Raw genomic sequence first — 17,145 nt, 5'->3', positions numbered from 1 at the left:
AGCTCACTGGGTTGGTGCTATCAGCTGGTTCCTTATCTCAGCAGAACCTGAGCTGTCTGAAGTTTCCCAACACCACATGTTGCTGCTCTCTGGCCCCTCTGCACCGCGTGGGCCTCCCCCTGCCTTCCCCCAACAGTCTCCAGCCCACACAAGGTCACCACCTCCATCATCCCCCCCCCCCCCAAATGCTGACCTTCACAACCCCCAGCTTAAAATATTCTTCACTCACCCACTCAGAAGCCACATCCCCCTCAGTCCCAACAGTTTCAACAGAGAGATTACCTGATAGAGCCTTCTGCACTCATGTTTCTGCAGATAACTAGCTGATAACTAAAAGAACTGTGGATAGCATCTGTGTTGGGAAGTATCAATAAGAAGTCTGTTATACTATTAAGAACCTCATCCTTACCCTTAGGAAAAATAACATTTTTTGTTATCAATTTCATCTCAACTTAGCCATCCTTAGACTGCACAGCAAACAGAAACACATTCAAGTAAATCACTTGGAGGGAGAACACTAAAAGCATCCTGCAGTTAAAAGGAGATGGCCATTGCAGGCAAGGCAGCAACAAGAAAGACGCAAATAACATTAAAAACTGAAGTTAAAGCAGTTGTTTTCTAAACACAGAACCTAGTCATGGAATCATTTGAATTGGAAGGAGCACTTCAAGGTCATCTGGTCCAAATGCCCTGCAATGAACAGAGACACCCACAGCTCCATCAGTGCTCAGAGCTTGGTCCCACTGACCATGAGTGCCACCAGGGACAGGGCACCCACCACCTCTGTGAGCAGCCTGTGCCAGTGCCTCACCACCCGTATCACAAAAAACCTCTTCCTTATAGCCAATCTGTATCTCCCCTTACAACATCCTGTAAGAACAATCAAACCAACAGAGCAAAGGGAGAGCTGCCTGAAAGCAGTTCTCTGTGCAGCAGCCTTCCCTAAGAGAGACTGAAGGGCTGATGCTTAGTGCTGCCCTGGATACTTGCCCAGAAGTTCTCACATTGTTCACAGTCTCATGCATAGAAGGGCAGTGGTAGGCACGCTCCTGCTGAACCCATGTTGGCTGAGCTGTCTAGCAGGTAGAGCTTAAAAAGCCATTTTGGGAAAATATTGCCTTTTTATAGCTTATCTAAGTGCAGACAGCTGCCTTGCTTCTCTGAAATAGAAGAACTTAACAGCCACGTTTGCAGGGACAGATTTGAAAGGTTCCATCTTCTAAGAAACAGCCTACACATCCAGAAACAGAAGGCCAGATTTGTTTTTATACTGGAACCCCCTTCCATATGTTAGCTATGCCCACGGATTTGCAAAAACCCTGCTCTGCAAACGAGATGTTCATTCAGCAACAGGCGACAAGAAACTTGCCTCTGCCTTGCCATAAGGCCCGTTCCCACTAAAACCAGTGGCAAAACAGCACACAATATACCATGTTTTGCTGAAAATCGCTGGTGTTTAAACAGTATAGTGGAGGAAGAGAGCACTAAACATTACAAAAACAACCCTAAGTTCCATAAGAACATCCCGAAGCTACAGCTGATCCACACCTCGCTGTTGTTCCCTTTGGGATCAGCTCACAAAAGGCTGTTGTGATTTGTTCTGAGTGACAGAGACGTGGCCTGCGTTCCCAGGCCAGCCCCAGCCCCATGCTAGGGTCACAGTGTGGGGACAGGGAGGACTCCGATGAGTGGGGTCCTCCACAGGACAGCTTACAGATCCCACGTCAGCCTGGAGCAGCTCCTGCAGCCATTCTACCTCCAACAGGTTTAAGTACAGCAGGGATAATGTCATTTTCCTGCCTTTCAGCAATAGCAAGCCCTGCAAGCTTCTTCAGATCAAAACTAATTAATTCCCTTGAATTTAACACTGGATAAGCTGACACTAATGAAGCAAACAGTCCTGAAAGTAACGAGATCTTACAGTATCACCTTTTACCAGCAACAGTTGGACCATTTATCTACAGGACAATGGCTTTTATTTATTTCTATTCTTTTAAGTGAGTGAAGGGGTACCAAAGACAAGGGCCTGCTGTGAAATGACCAAAATTCCCATGCAAACAACCCATTAGCAGTGTTCAAATGCAATTTAAATTACTAGTTGTTAAAGTGCTCCTCAATTTCATGGTAAGTTTCCAAGGAAAATTACATGCTATGTACTATTTAATTGATTGTTTTCTACTTCTCAACATCCTTTTATTCCCTCCTCCTGTCTTTTCCTTAATTTCAAGAGATGATAATGACTTTTCAGGGAGGAAGGGGGAATGGCTGGCAGAGATAAGAGATTTACCTGAAGAACGAGCATGTAGGAGGGAAGGAGCTGCCAAAACAGACAGCTTCTCTGGGACAGGTCCGTGTGATATTTTCACAGTAGGAGTGTGAGACAGCACAGCACAAGAACTCCTTCCCTCTCTGCTGCAGGCAGCCACACTTCCAAAACCTGAAATGTCTTTAAAATGCAGTCACCCCCCACATCAGGGAACTGGGGAGCCCTATGCACAGTTAGCCAGTAAGGAAGCAGGAGCAACTCATTTGTTCCTCCTGGGTATGCAAGTCCTTGAACTGACACACTCACCAGAGGCAAACAGGTTTTTCTCATTTGAGAGATCTCACCCCAAATGCAAATACCTGGTGCACAGGAGTGAATTTCCCTCAAAGTTGACTGAAGAATGAGGCCAAGAGTAAGGCCTCCTGCTGCTTGCAACAGCTGTTACACAGGAATGTGCATTATAAAGCTAATAACCACAGACATTTCTTAGAAGACTGCACTCTGCTCAGATACTAAGGAGCAGCAGCACAATTAGGTAAAGTGCCATCTGGAAACTCCAGAATAATGATGCATGTTGAGGTCGTGTCACATATTGCCAACATACATCACCTTTATGAAATACTCAAGATGACTTGGTTTACCTTAAAGCAACTGATGTAGAAATGCTTCTTGCCCAGAAAGGTATGGTTTTATTAGAGTAAGAGAAATGAGCTTAACATCACTATTCAGCAAACGGTTGTAAAATGCCTGCTGCAGGAGCTGAACATCAACAGCCACATGGAATCAGGAGATTTGAACTTGTCCCATACTTGCCACATGGTGCCTCAGTTTCTACAGCTGCACCCACCAGAAAAACACAGCTTCCCTCTACCTGCAGACATATTTCAGGGTTCCAGTGCTCTGAAACTTCTGCAAAGCATCAGACAGGTAGAGGCATCTATGTATAACCTTGTCTCCTTGCCCACATGTGCTATTCCCATGTTACCTGGGGCAGACCTTACCTGCTGTGGGACAGGTGCACCCAGCCCTTAGTGCACACCAATGGGTCACACAGCAACAGTGTCACTAACTGCCATATCATACGTGGTGCCAGCCTGGTGAGTTGTGCTGTGATAATGTGATGCAACAGCCAGGCTGAAGGATGGGCAGTGAACCAACCCTGCTTACTTGGAAGCTAAAGCAAGTCGTCTGCATTTAATGCATCATTACAAGAGGTTTAAGAAACACAGGCGTGGAGCTCTCTAAAAGTGCTTGAGTTCCATGGAAGCCATGGAAAGCTTCTCAGGCTTGAGTGTTTACAGGGTGCCAAGCTGAAGGAGAAAAAAAATCTTTACAGAGTTGTATTAGTTTACAAGTCAGCCCTTAATGGCTCCATTCCTGAAGCAGAAGAAAATCCTTCCTGCTCATCCGCTGCAGATCCTGGTTAGCATCAGCAATCATTTGATCTGCCCAGGTCCCAAAGAAACACCAGAGGGAGAACACCGGTAGCTGTGCTTCCAGCCCTGGGCCCAGCATCCACAGGGACACTCAGCCTTCGGATCCATCCAACGGAGACGTCTCACGGGGAAGGTTCCAGACAGGAGATTACCAGCCCCAGTGCATGGCCCTGAGTTCCATCACCCACTGGGCCTTGCACCATTCATCCTGGTCTTCCAACAAGCGCAGAAAGGGAGAGACTGCGAGGGGAACAGAACAGCATCACTTCCAGTCCTGCAGTGCTGCCCCCAAACACCAAGCTGGGCTACAAGCAGCTGGCAAAGCCTGGACATGCCACAACCCAATGCTACCGACATGGGGCCGAGCTGGAAGCACTGTGCAGAGGCACACAAGGGCAAAGCGCAGTGCACATGGAGTGACGGACCTTGGCTCACCACATTGTCACACACAGCCAAGGAAGCAAGATTCCTTCAGCAGGTCTCCAGGTTTGGCCTTGCATGCTGCACAGCCCCATACACAGCCCCAGAAGCCCATTATCCAGCCCATCACTTCCTCTCTCTGCTCAGGTTGTGAATGCCTTTGGGCAGCAGTAGTTTGGCCCCCTCAGTACAAAAAGACATTGAGGTCCTGAAGCATGTCTAGAGAGGAGCAGCAGCTGTAAAATGTCTGGAGCACAATGGGAGGGAGATGGGATGGTTCAGTCTGCAGAAGAGGAGGCTCAGGGAAGACCTTATTGCTCTCTACAGCAACCTGACAGAAGGTTGTGGCAAGGTGGGGGTCAGCCTCTTCTCCCAGGTGAAAGTGACTGGAAAAGAGGAAACTGCCTTAAGTTTTCACCAGGGGAGGTGCAAGTTTGGTATTGGGAAGTTTCTTCCTAGAAAAAGTGGTGATGCACTGGCACAGGCTGCCCAGGGAAAGTGGGAGAGTCACCATCCCTGGAGGTGTTTGAGAATCATGGAGATGTGGCACTGAGGGATGTGGTCAGTGGGCACGGTGAGGATGGGTTGGGCTAGGTGATCTTAGTGGGCTTCTTCAATCTTAATGATTCTGTGGTTCTGTTGGCACGAGAACGAAGCCCAGCACAGCAAATTGATCCCAAAAGATGCAGTAATCCAAGTAGCTTGTTGAAACAAGGATTAAAATGCAACTGAAGTCTGCAGGCTCCAAACCCATCCTGTCTGCAGGAATACTCCCCAGCAATTCCTCCGCCACCTTCTGCGAAAGAATGCTCTTCAGCTCACATCCTACCCTTGTGCAAATTATGCCAAACACTTCTAGCACAGAGCAACAAATGCCCAGTTATGCATCCAAAAGTTCTGATCCACATCCCCAGGAAAATCGAACCTCTTAACAAGTATTCATCCCCACTTAAAAGGGCAAAAGAAAAACAAAGGTGTAAAAAAAAAAAAAAAACAATAATAATTTAAAAAAAAAAAAAAAAAAAAAACTAAGAGGACTAAAGCTTAAAATCAGGAGAGTATGGTAACAAGTTTGAATCAGCCTAAAAACACCAGTCAGCAAAAGAGACACAAGCACCACTAACCAGCAGAGGAACTACACGTCGTATTTCAGCAGCAGCCCTTCCCAAGCACAGGATGAGGTGCAGTAATGGTGTCTGAGGCACAGGGCTCTCTGCTAGGCAGCCCCCAGAGCTGCCACTAAAAGCTCTCTGTCCGTGTTACATGCTCCAAATGACAAGAGGAATGCAGCGGTGGATCTCCACTGCAGATTCCTGAGCGTGGCTTTAGTTGCCATGAATAAAACAGGAAGCCAAGCATGCTCCAGGTTCTCCTGTATCCCTGACTTTCTGGATGAGCCGCAGTTTCCTTTCAGGAAGGAGAAAGGAAAGGGGGAAAAAAATGAAGAGAAGCAGACAGCTGCGGTATCAGATGGAGAAAAAACTTCTCACTAGGGAAAAATAAAGAGTAACAGGAGAAGCCATACACTTTTCCTTCATCCAGTTAAAGATGCTAAACTTCTCCAGTTCTCTAACAGGACAGTTAAATATTAACATTTGAAATAAATATATCTACGTGTTACACAGCCTTTTTAACACGCACACTCGCTCATGAGACAGAGATCTTTCTTAAGCTATATTTTACTTGCTGACCACATGCATATATAGCCATTTAACTCTACACTGCTTCGCTGCCTCACTGCGTTATCCAGAAACAAGAAGAGCATGACTGAATGGGAGCTTACATTATCTTTATACCTAGGCCTGGAGAAACACTTTGCCTTTGAGCCCAAGCCACTAAGTTCCCTTTCCCTGCTACAGAAGGCTTTGCTGGGTCAGTTTCTGCTGACTGCTGATCCGCATGCCTGCCTCCACCAGCAGCCACGCACGCACGTTGATGCAATCCCACTAAACGAAACAAAAAACCCCAGGTCGCTCACTAAAGCAGCAATGATGCACTTACCAGCATCCAGGCAAGCTCCTGCACTAATTCGCTTCCCTCTCGCGCAGATCAAGTTTGGAACAAGGTCCAGCAGCAAAAGAGAACTGAAAAGTGACCACAAGAAGCTTCCAAAACAAGAACGAAAAGAAAAAAAAAAAAAAAACCCTTTACTAAAGGAATTCAAATCCTGCTTCCACCAGACCCTGAGTCACCTCCCCTCCCTTGCAATAGATCAGAGCAATGGGTAAACATTTCCAAATATGGAGATCAAAACTCCGAAGGATGTCAAAAAAATCACCCTTCTTTGTCTGGCTTTGGCACTGGGACGACTTGCCCCTCTTGAACCTGAATTCCGAATACTGAGCACATCACCATTGCTGACCCAAGTGCAGTCTGAACCTGGTGCTGCGTGTCGCTGCCGCATCCTGCCTTACGCTGCTCCTGGCTCAGTGTGTGACAATTTTGTCCCCTTCCAGGGATGAATAGAGAGACACAACAGGGGCAGGTCCAGGATGCATCATCCTTCATCTACAATTGCTATTGGAAATGTTCCTCTCATCCCTTACCTTACCAGAAAACCCAATAGGCAAATTTAGTCTCTGTTCATGATCAGAAAAGACAAGACCCAGTAACCAGTCCCATCTGAGAGGGGCATCAGGCCAACCCGGCCAGTAAAGCACAATCAGGACTGCACATGGCCTTGAGGTCCTGATCCTGCTGCTCAACTGGGACAGGGAAACACTCTCCTCATCTGACTCAGTCAGTCAGTTCTTTACAAAAAGCACATAGTTGACCCTATGGAGAGGAACACGTCCCAAACGTGCAAAGATCTCCTGCATCTAAAAAGAGCTTCAGGACAACAGCATCCCTAGATCCGAAAGCCATTCTTCCAGCCTGTAATCAAAAACCTCTCTGTCCCAACAAGGAGGCCCCAGTCTTCAAGAGAAAAGCCTCACTGCTGCCTGGGCAGAGATGCACAACACGGGGATGCCATGGCAGACAGAAGCAGATTAACACCATACTTCTCCACTCCAACAGCACACTCAGCCTGTGCAGCAATGTGGGAAGGCAGACATTTTGCTTCCAGGGCAGAGCCCACCCTCACACAAAACCTATTCGCTCCCACCATCAGACACAGCATGGCCCTCTCCCACCCTCCCACAGCTGCCCTGTGCCAACCTGCAGCCCAGCAGGAGGGGAATGCACCCACCAGCACAGCAAAACCTTCCCAGCCCCTCTGCCCCAGCAGCCTCCCAGTAGTTGCAGCCAGGAACACAGCACTGAGGAATGTGCAAATTGGGACGTTTGCTAGGGGAACAGGCTGCCTAGGCAGTGCTACCAGAGTGATTCCCCAGCACCACCCACAAGATACTATTGATTTTGTAGGAAAGGAATTCCAGAGCTGACTCTGCCCATGTATGGCCACAAAAAGCAGTGAAAAAAAAAAAAAAAAAAAAAAAGTGTCATTACGGCACATCTGGCTTTCACTGATACCAAAGCACAAACTGCAGGAGAAGCCAAAATCCCGCAGTAACAGTAGCTGCACGTTTACTTCCAGCAACAGGGGTCAGGGCCCAAGACAGTGTGAGTTTAGTCCCTGACACCACAGGTGACAGGAAACATCTAAACCTGAGCATCACAAGAAAACAAAGCTTTCTCTCTTTTGAAATAAAACATTTAACTCGGTCATCTGTCACTTCCACTGCAAAAAGTAAACCTTACAAGGCAGCACGGCACACGTCCTTACAGACGGTTGTAGAGGCAGCTCTGAACAGCCAACAGCTCAAGTGACACTGAGTGCCACAGCCAGGCAATGCCAGCGCACTGCATTCCCAAAATGCAGGCTGGGACCAATGCTCTGTGGGCAGCTAATCAGTTATGCTTGTTAAACCCCCTAAAACCTTTCCCCAGAGCCATGTGTCCCACGTAGCCAGCAGGAAGGACGTCCTCCATGGTCAGAAATGGAAATTTTTTGAGCACTGCAGCCACCAGGGCGAAAGATGCTCCAAAAACCATGGTGAGATGGGTTGTAAATGTGCCTGGGAAAGTTCTGCCAACTTAGACATTTACAGCCCATCATAAAAAACAATTCCTAGGTATCGTCAGTGCCAGGAGAAGCAGCAGGATGAAGCAGAAGGAAGGTAAGGAAGGGAACAAAAAAATCCATCCTGGGAATGCACCAATCCCTACTGCTCCTGGCTCCCACAGCACTATTGAAGCCAGGATCTCCTTAACAGTTAAATGCCACTACCTCGCCTGCCCTGCCAGCAGGGGAAATATCAGCTGTGTCAGCTCAAGAGGCATAGGGCTTACCGAACCAGAGAGGAATGCAGGCAGCAATGGCACACACTGGGGACAGGGAAATGAAACCCCAGGGAAGGCTGTTAACTATTGCTGCCTTTGCACATGGGTCAGGCGAGGTATGCTTTATGGCTCCTGGGGCTGAAGCCTGGCTGTGTGACCTTAGCAGGACTCCTATGCCAAAAATGAATATCGCTGTTAGAGGGGCTGGGGGCACGGGGACCGAGAACACGAGGACAAGGCAGCTCCTGGCTCCTGGCAGGCAGCCCAGTGCAGCCCTTCTGTGCCCAGAGCTTGGGAGAAAGTGCTGCAGCCCCAAGGGGACACTGCCAAGGATGGGGCACAACAACAACCCAGCATCCAGGATTAAGGATGTGTGTTCCCTCCAGCGGCGTCTGCTGATTGCAGACCCTCTGTGTGGCATTACGATGTCTCTTCGGGTTCCAATTGAAGCGGCATTATGACTCGTCTTGCTCTTATGCTTAAACATTGGTACCTAAGCATGAGCTGAGTCAGTGGCGTTGTTTAAGAGCACCTTTCACTCCAAATGACAGAGTGATTTGTCATTTGGACACATCTGTGTGCCACCACAGCTGAATCAGTGAGCTCTCAGCTGCACCACCAGTCCCTCTCTGCCATACTCCCAACCCTCCAGGGTAAAAGTAAAAGCACAGGGGTCTGGGAATAAAATCTAATCCAAGGGCTCCTGCAAAGCAGCACAGCTCGTTATTACTTGGACAATGGGTCAGGTGTGACCAATTTCCTTAAAATAGTATTACAAAAGCAGGATTCCCAGAATATTTGATTCATAAAAATGCCTCAAAGAGGCTGAAAGCACAACTTGTACAACAGATGTAGCACGGGGACTGCTGCAGCATCACAGAGATACATACACCTACATCCCCTCCCACAAAAAGCACAAAAGCAGGCTTAGGACTTGCAAGCTGAAGTCCTGCACAGCCAAAAGTTAACACAAACGTTTGGGACAGTTCCACTTTGCAGGCAAAGATGAAAAACCAGGTGCAAGGGAATAAATATAGAAAGTAAAGCAGGCAAAGCAGGTGCTGGCTTGTAAAACCTTGGCCAGAAAGGCTCCCCAGGAGGTTGAATCTGGTAGCTTTGCAACAGCTTCACAGAGACACAGAAGAGACAGAAAAAGAAAAAAAAAGAGAATGTGAATGCAAATGCATTCCTTATTGCCATATATAGTATATACAGACATTTGGTATATACCCCCTCAAGCTCTCACATGCCAGCACGCAGCATGTATGACATATGTGCTGCACATCCTTGGTTCCATGTGCCCAGATCTGTACTGCACCCATGTATGTATATACATGTCTACATGCATTTCTTATGCATGCATTTGTCAGCACACCCAACCACCACCTATGAACGTGTGCTGCCACACAACACACCAAGCAGCACAGTGTATCTGCAGCCTCAACACTCACAGCTTCTTGCTGGTGCTGAGCCCTTTCTCTCACAGCTCCCACTGAGCAAACAGCACAAGGAAATCACCATTCTACCCCATTTTCTAGTGATCCCAACTCCTCCACACTCGGTTAAAAGACTTTTCTCCCCTAAAAGAGTCACAAACAATACGCTACTGTCATAAAAAGCCACAAATCCTTCTGAGAAGTCACCCCATACGGCTGTGACATGTGGGTACATACCGGCTCCCGCGCTGCACAGCCTTGCTGGTGGGATGAACTCGGAGCGGGGCTTCTGGAGGCACGCAGGGTGCTGCCAGAGTCACGACTTTGGGTTTCTTTCACAGCCCTGTGAAGAGAGAGAGAGAGAGAGAGAGAGTTACCATGTGATGTGTGCCGGGTGGGCTTCCGACGGCTCTTCTCTAAAACTTGCAACTTAACCCACACAACTTCTGGGAAACGGAGCATTTTCCTTCCCCAGCTTTTTCAGACTGAAGTCTTCATACTTCTGGACTGCTTTACAGCAGCCACCCTCTATGCCCCATGAAACCAAACATCACCACCTCTAACCACCGAGCTCTAAGGTGCCACACTAGGAATGTAACAAGATGTGACAATTTGTAAAGGTAGGGATGCAAGGCATAAAATGAAGCACAAAATGCAAGAAACAGCTTAAATCTGTCCTTTGAGCCAACACAGGAGGTAGGAGGTATTATTCCTGTTTCAAAGCTCATAGGATTTGCTGTTACTCTAACCGAGTTGCTGCTGTGTTTCCCTGTGCAGCAGATGCTGGTAGAGCAGAGAGGCCAAGCCACACAAGTGGCACCCTGCATGCATGACCCCAGGACATGCTGCTGAGTGGATCCACAGAGACAGGCAGCATCTGAACCGCACACTCCTTCCTGCCCCTGCCCAGCATCTCATTCCAGCCACAACCCCAGCACTCTGACATCCCCATCCCTGCTGATGACAAGTGCAGGATCACTTCATTATTACATCTCAACACAAAAAAAACTACTGCTTTTTGCTGCCATAATGATGGAAATGCTCAGTTCAGGCTCGTGCTTGCTTTACCTGAATCGCTCCTAAGGATGTATGAGCCCACAGGTCTACCAACAACATACAGCAGAACACAACAGGTGGCTCACAATCCAGGTCTGCGAGCAGTGGTACATCTCCATCATACCAATGCCACAAGAGCACACTGATGTCCAACCTGACCCCTGGCACCTCCCCAGCTCACCCCCACGGACCCTGTGTTAGCAGCCAGCCTACAGGGCCCATGTGTGGGTAGGGCAGGTACAGAAGTCCCTGAGAGCCTCAGCGCTGCCTTCTGGTGCAGTGAGGACAAATGGGGCCAGAGATAGCAGTGGCCTCTCCCACTCACCACAGGGTTCAGAAATTTTAGATGAGTTACTGCACAGTTTTATTGCTGCTGAATTCAGCCATGGAGCAATTTCTCTTCATCCGTCATGGAAGAGACAAGTATAAGCAAATATTATGGTTGTGCAAGTTTACTTTTCATTTTAAAATGATGTAGAGTTATATACAATTTAGGTCCTTCCCACAGGCTCCTGGCAATATGCCCTTCGGTCTTATCTGCAAAGGCAGAAGACAACAACATTCCCCTCTGGTTCCAACACTGTTTCAATTCAATCCACAACAGCACCTCTGGGAGCTCCAGGTAAAACAATATTCTTGGGATCCAACCTGTGTTTAGAAGACCTTGGCTCAGACTTGTCTTCCAGCCAGTTTAACTCAAGAAATATTTATCAGATCAGTTACAGGATGCCAGCAGACTCAGCTCACTGACCCACACCCTCTTCTCCCTGCTGTGGCTGTCCCCATCAGTTATCCCACTGCACGGCCACAGGCTTGCAGCAAACCCACTCCTTCCTGCCTCAGCTCACCTGAGCTCAAGGCTGCCCATATCCCAGAGCTGATGTGGGGCCACAGGGCAGCACCCTGTCCCAAAGAAGCACCTGCCCCTCTCTCTGACATGGGTCCTCAGCCATGCCCATCCCCACCTTGGCTCAGGAGAAGAGCACAACGCACAGACAAGCCCCAGTGATCACTGGTCAACACAAGTCTTCGCTCTGCTGCAGTGCCCAGGGAAATACTTCTGAAGACCAACCCTAGGAGACACCTCTGGGTTTCCCACTTCTCCCAGCAACCTCTGTGGGGAATGTTCAGCTGCTTTTGCAGCAGAAATACCACTAACAGACATCTTTTTGCTTTACACGACTCCAGCCCCTTCTCTAGCTTACCACAGTGGATGCTCAGCGGTCAGCACGTGTCTAATTCTGATTATGATCCCGCACCAAAAGATTCCAGAATGCAATTACAACACTGCAAGAGGTAACAGGAGAAAGTCCCTCCGGTAACACAGCTCAGCAGAACACAGTTCCCATCTGGCAGAACCCAACACAGCAGTGTGCTCATGCCTTCAGAGCAGCAGCTGCAGGGACAGACTTCCCAGTCCAGACACATGGATGTGCACACACGTGAAACTCTATTTTTATGTGTAGTGCAGTACAGACCACTTATTTTAATGCACTCTCGAGCATTTCAATTGGCAGTTTGTCATTCAAAAGCATTTTAAAGCAAAGCCAAACAGCAGGAATCAGTCGGCACAGTCAAAGCACTGAGCAGCCCCTGAACAAAGTACCGTAACAGGGACTTATTAAAAGAAGAAGCATTTCCTTCTTTTTACCCCCCAGATAGCTAAATTTAAGGTACAGTTCACAAAAAAAAACCGCTCAGAAGTTCTAAAGCCATCCCAACTGAAAGATACAAAGCTGAAAGAGATCTAAGTGCAAAATCCTGAGATGCGATGACCAGCAGCAGCTCGTGCACTACTGCTGACACCACTGCTGTGCCACTGATAGCACAGATCACAACATCTCACGATAAGAAACACATTCATTTAAAGCACAAGAACAATACATAAAGCAAGGCTTCCTGTTTACTGATCTACCTTTAAATCTGGTTTACGCTTCAAAGTCTTGCAAAAGTACCCAGAGTTCAATTCCTACTATTGTTTCCTTAAATCAATACTGCTATACTTGCAGAAGCTGCAGCCTGATCACCAATACAGCTGGGATAAAGCAGCCTCACATTGGGAAGCTCAGTATCAGCCTGAGCACTGCAAGGAAAATTGGAGTTGTAACTGCTCTGGTTGCCAGTTTTCAAGCACTGACAAGTTCAGAGAGTCAGCCACCAGCACGGCCTGACAGGGGTCTGCTCCTGGAGGGCTGGCAGGTACACGTACAGGTCCCCACATGACAGCCCCACTCAATCTGACCTTTTCATTTTAAATGAAAAACACTTAAAAGCCTGTACTGCTTTGACGTATGCATTTTTATGTCTTTCCCACACAGTTCTAATATTTGTTGTTTGCTGGCCAAAGTCGCCAGCTCAGAAATCTCAAGTTATTTCCTCTGCTCCAGCAGTTCTGACCATCACTGGCAAAGCTACCTAAGCTCCCCACGCACGGCACAGTTAGGACAACAAGATCCTTCCTACGAAAATCTCAGCTTGGAGTCTTACACTGACTTAAAACTCAGGTTATATGCACAGGAAGCTCTGCACCTGAACACCTGCCCTGAGACACAGACCCATCTTGTTAACACAGGACACTGATGCCTGCAGGATCCCTATCAGCTTTCTGTGTTTACTTGTTCCTGTGCTTCTCAGGTTTCATTTATTAAACTGCTCGATTCAAAAGAACATTGCTGAAGCTATCTAACACAAAGATCATGCAAGATAACTAAAGCTGGAGACATTTCCTTTTTGCTGCTCTTCAGCACTGCCAGCAGCAGCACCTGCTCAGAAATTCATCAATACACACACCAACAAACCAATGGGCCCAGCTGCTGCTTTTACTCGGAGGCCAGATCCTGTGATGGTGTAAAGCAAGAAGCATGCCATGCAAATCTTTAGTTTTGATCTACAAGGAAGCACATGTCCTTTTTTTTTTTTTTTTTTTTTTTAATTGTCCTCAGCCATGAGCTGTCTGCAAATCTGCCACCACCACACGTGTCAAAATAAGCAATCATGGGACTTATCACTTCCAAACCCCTGGTTCTGGTTGCAGAAGGAACTGCCAGCATCAGCTGTGATGGGAGGAGTTAGCAGCAACTGAACAGCAAACCTTCAGGCTGCAGGGCAGGAGAGACTATTCTAGCATGCTCCTTCTGGCACAGTGGGGCTGGATCCAGCTTCCTCAGATAGACTACAGTATTAAAACACATGGGAAGTTACTCAGGCATGACGCATTTCAGCAGTAGACAAGGAAGCTGCGTGCAGCTGTCCCTGCAGCGCCCCAATGGCTCCCAGTTGGGGCACTTGGGCAACAGCGTAGGGGTGGCAACTGTAATGCTATAATGGGATGATAATGGCAGGGTGGCAAAGCCTTTGGCTACAGCAAATGAGAACAAGCCCAAGTGCAGTAGCCACAGGTACAGAAATGAAAGAAAAGAACTGTTTACCTTTAGAAGGCCTCAAGTATGCAGGGATCTCCAGCAAGAGATGCCCTCACCTCCCCCACCGGCCCCTCAATGAGGTCTGGAAAGGGGAGCATCCTGGCTCTACCCCTTCCAGTCACTTAGGTACATTGCATGCACCTGAGCTCCCTGGGCTGGCCCTGCTTTCCCACCAGGTGCTCCATCACTGTTTGAGCCTGTGACTTAGCATTTCCACTACAGCAATCCAGCAGCAGAAGAAGCCATAGTACAGCCCTGCTATATTAAACACACAAAAAGATGGAAAGGAAAGAAGGATGGCTAAGGAATGAGAGGAATCCGTGTGCCCATGCCAGGGAGCCCATGGATCCTACACTGGAGTGACCTTTCAGCAGTTCACCCGCGCTGCCAGCTGTGATTTATGGGTCTGTAACACACACCAGGACTGGACCCCATATTTTCAAGCACAGGCTGTTGGCCTCATCCCGTTTGCATTCCTGGAAGTGGAAGATTTTCAGAACAGCCTCATTGATTCCCCCCTGCACACACCATTTGCTGTCTGCATTTTGCTAAGCCTCGTCAGGGAGACTTCGAGCAAAAGGGGGGCAGTTCACTTTCTCACTTGAATGCACCCCAGCTTCTTGATCAAAGAAGAATAATTGATTTCACTTTCATTCTCATGCAGTATAAGAGCACCACAGAGCCGGGTTTCGAACAAAGGATAATGTTTTGCAATTCAAAAGCAAAAAAATGCCATTCTTTTCCCCCAGTCTCACTAGGCAGCCCCAGCAGAAAGCTGCCTGACTCCCAAGCCTGAAGTCAGACCAACAGTGACCAAGTGCATAAGGAAGCAGAGGACAAACACTGCATCCCAGCTGCTGGAGACAGAAGGCATCCGGCTGCCCCCAGTCTCAGCTCAGGGTCCCTGCAGCTCATGTTCAGGCTGAAATCCCACAGCACAGAGACAGCATTTCTGTGCCCATTTGGTGTCAGTGGTGTTGCTTACGATAAACAAAAACAGAAGTTAAATGTTATCATAAAGTACTATCTCCCTTCGTCCATTTGGGATTTAAATGGCAAGAATTTGAGGGTAAGAATCACCTCTTCCCAGGCTTGTTTGAGTCACACCACAACTAAACCCTTGGGAAATGCAACCTTTACAGCCCTGAGCCAACCAGAGACTCTCTGTGGTTCAAGGCTTTCATTTTACCCAATTTCTGCCAGGTTATTTGAGAGCTGCTACAGCTACTGGGCAGCCAGCTGGACTCCCCCTGCTATAAGCATTATATATGCCCACTTATAAGCATTACAATCCATCACAATGTTTGAAAAAGAAAGGCAGTGTAGGACCAGCAAATCTCTCCATCTGGTTTAGAACCTTCCATTCCCTCCTCACCCCCATCTCCACAGATGCCTGAGCATGAGTTATCTTCTTTCATTTTCATCTTACTAGCAAAATTCTATGGTTTCAGACTTGGAAGGAATACTTTCAGCTGAAGTTACAACATCTATATATTATCTATATAATATAACATATATTATATTAAGAAGAAAAAAAAAAGAACAATTTCTTAGTGTAGTTGCTCCACCAACCTTCTTTCCAAACGACTGGATCAAGAGGCTGAGTAAACCTCTTTCTCTAGAAATAGAAGAAAAGCGAAGAGGAAAAAAAACAATGGGGCAGAGGGGCAAAGGTTAAAATGGAAGTGTGGCAATCAGCAGCCTTATCACTGAGTGCTTTTCATGAAAACATGTTTGTTTTCAACAAATGTTACCATCACAGATGTAAAAATAGGAAAAATGAACTTTTTTGCTTTACAGAACTAGGACTGAGTTGCAAGCTGATACTTCCTGCAGAAAACTCAATCTTGACAAAAAGTCACTTATACCAAATATAGACTCAAAATCTGGAGAAATCCTAACGAGCCCTACTAACTACTCTTACTACATTTCAAAACTAGGAGGAACACAGGTGTCTGTAGACACATCCACCCTGTGAACGAGAAAGTACAACTACTTCCATTATAGATGATGACTGAGACAGATAGAAAATCTATAAAAAGACTGTTGTAGTTCAGATTACCCCAGCTCCAGTCAGAATGCAGGTCTCTCACTGTGTTAGACCCTTTGGAGGCAGTTTTTCAGGCCACACTCTGTAACAATGCACTTCTCCCTGCTGCCACAGAGCCCAAGTCCCCATGTGAGGCTGGGGAGTGCAGCAGTGTCTGTCCACCTCTTCTCCCCAAAAGGAAATCAGAGCATCATCTCCCACCACCCCAGGTTGCATGAGCCTCAGCATCAACAGCTAAAATAAGGTGCTCCGTGATATCCCCAAAAGGAAAATGGGAGAAGATCAGTTTAGGTCATGGAGTTACAATGGAAAGGAAATGTGATCCTAATCCCCTGGCTCAGCACTCCTGTGAACCCACCGTCCCATTGCATGCCTGTCAGACACGCATCTATCTTAACACTACAGCCTGATCACCTGCCTGCACGGCCACAGCTCCACACCCATCTCCTACGTGTCAGTCAGGGAGCCACCATTGCATCACACAGCAGTGGGGACAGCAGGGACAGGAGTCCCCACGTACACCTGTGATGCTCTGGTTGCACAGCACCAGCTCCGTCTGCACTCCTGTCTTCCAGCTGGGCAAATAGGGCTCAAGTTCAAGCTCCAATAAGCCCAAAGCACCATGTAACAGAAGTGGCCTCACAGGCTTCCACGGGAATGCTGCCGTTTACCTTCCTGCCAAAGGAGTAAAAAATAGGGTTTTTTTCCTCTCCTGATTAAAATTTAAGAACAAAAAGTCTTCAGCCACTCTGTGCTATTTTACCTTGACCTAGAG

The 17,145-nt window shown here is 47.6% G+C and overlaps 1 protein-coding gene across 5 annotated transcripts in view; it reads right to left on the bottom strand.

Moving 5' to 3' along the window:
- LOC122161492 (LIM domain containing preferred translocation partner in lipoma) overlaps positions 1–17,145 on the bottom strand; it is a 320,970-nt gene that overhangs the window by 289,542 nt on the left and 14,283 nt on the right. For all 5 annotated transcript variants that reach the window (XM_042820970.1, XM_042820969.1, XM_042820974.1 and 2 more), the window contains exon 2: positions 10,080–10,185. The gene's annotated coding sequence lies outside the window, so the exon portion shown is untranslated. The remainder of the gene's footprint in view (positions 1–10,079; positions 10,186–17,145) is intronic.

Source organism: Centrocercus urophasianus, unplaced genomic scaffold, assembly GCF_019232065.1.
Source record: "Centrocercus urophasianus isolate 14NV4802_14NV808 unplaced genomic scaffold, USGS_Curo_1.0 seq_19, whole genome shotgun sequence".
Lineage (NCBI taxonomy): Eukaryota > Metazoa > Chordata > Aves > Galliformes > Phasianidae > Centrocercus > Centrocercus urophasianus.
Note: the sequence above shows the minus strand (reverse complement) of the source record. Positions and strands in the feature narration are given on the sequence as shown.